Raw genomic sequence first — 1,616 nt, 5'->3', positions numbered from 1 at the left:
GGGGGCGGGCGGGGGGAGGGGCCAGGCAGGGAAGTGATTGGGGAGTCTGGGGGCCTGGTGGTTGGTGGGGCAGGCAGGGGGAAGGACCAGGCAGGGAAGTGATATGGGGGGTCAGCGGGGCTGTCAGGGGTTGGGGCCAGGCAGGGAAGTGGTCGGGGGAGTCGGGGGAGTCAAGGCTGAAGTTTGTTCCTTATTCCCAGTTCCCTATTTCTTATTCCCAGTTCCTTATTCCTTATTGCCGGTTCCCGGTTCCCTTTTCAAAGCTAATCTAGAACAAATAAAAACTTGTTATTAATGAATTACACATCCAAAAGAGACAGAATTTCATTAGCTATGCATATGTACTAATTAATATGTAAGATAATAGCTCACATCAAGTACAGAGCCCTAAATGAAGATCAAGCTAGGATGGGATGATGGGGCAAAATACTTCTTGGGCTACCCCAAATTTCATGGCAATGCCACTGGGAGACTGTCCCAAAGAACCATGACCACAGTCTCACCTGGCCCAAAGCAGAGTTTGGCCATGCCCACTATACTAAGGATAATGGTTTGAATAAATAACTGGTTTTCAGGCTGGAATTATGGCTAGAAATTCTGCTTGGACCACCCATCAGAATACTTCTGCGTGACCAGCGGACTGTCCTGGACATCTGTGACCAGAGACTTGCCCGACCCAAAGCATGCTTTGGCTGTGCTAGGCTGCCAACAGACATCACCCCTGCCACTGTGCTAACTACATGAAATTGAAAAAGGAACTGGATTTTTGGCCAGGATTATACCTAGAAATCCTTCTTGGGCCACCCTGTACTGCACCTCTGTGGCACTGAGGGACTCTCATGGACATCTCTGAACAGAGACCTACCTGGTCCAAAGCACAGTTTGGCCATGACAGGTTGCCAACTGACACCACCCCCCTGACACTGTGCTAAGTATAAGGAACCAAATAAGGAACTGAATTATGGGCTGGGATTATACCCAGAAATCCTTCTTAGGCCACCCCAGAATACACCTCTGTGCCACAAGGGGATACCTCTGGACATCCCTGAATAGAGACTTGCCTGGCCAAAAGCGTGGTTTGGCCATGCCAGGCTGCCAACAGACAGCACCCCAGCCACTGTGCTAATAGTATGCACCCGAATAAGGAACTGGATTATGGGTTTGGAGTGTACCCAGAAATCCTTCTTGTGCCACCCCAGAGCACACCTCGGTGCCACCAGGGGATGCTTCTTGACATCTCTTAACAGAGACCTGCCTGGCCCAAAGTGCGATTTGGCTGTACCAGGCTGGGGTGCTGTCTGTTGGTGCCACAGATATGTGGCCTGGGGTGGCCCAAGAAGGATTTCTGGGTATAATCCCAGGCCAAGTTCCAGTTCCTTATTCAAGTCCATATACTTAGCACAGCGGCTGGGGTGCTCTCTGGTGGCAGCCTGGCACAGTCAAGCCACATCTTGGGGTAGGCAAATCTCTGGTAAGAGATGTCCAGAAGCATCCTCCGGTGGCACGAGACATAGTATGGGGTGGCCCAAGAAGGATTTCTGGGTATAATCCCAGCACAAAATCCAGTTCCTTATTCAGTTCTATATATTTAGCATGGTGTCCAGGGTTGGTGACAC

The 1,616-nt window shown here is 50.6% G+C and overlaps 1 long non-coding RNA gene across 1 annotated transcript in view; it reads left to right on the top strand.

Annotated features, from left to right (window-relative positions):
• Positions 1–729, top strand: part of LOC109303059 — a 17,013-nt gene extending 16,284 nt beyond the window's left edge. Inside the window, exon 3 of the long non-coding RNA XR_002099003.1 lies at positions 637–729. This is a non-coding gene — a long non-coding RNA (uncharacterized LOC109303059). The remainder of the gene's footprint in view (positions 1–636) is intronic.
• Positions 730–1,616: the final 887 nt, after the last annotated feature.

The sequence above is a fragment of the Gavialis gangeticus genome, unplaced genomic scaffold (assembly GCF_001723915.1).
Source record: "Gavialis gangeticus isolate Ggan-Ray unplaced genomic scaffold, GavGan_comp1, whole genome shotgun sequence".
NCBI lineage: Eukaryota > Metazoa > Chordata > Crocodylia > Gavialidae > Gavialis > Gavialis gangeticus.
Note: the sequence above shows the minus strand (reverse complement) of the source record. Positions and strands in the feature narration are given on the sequence as shown.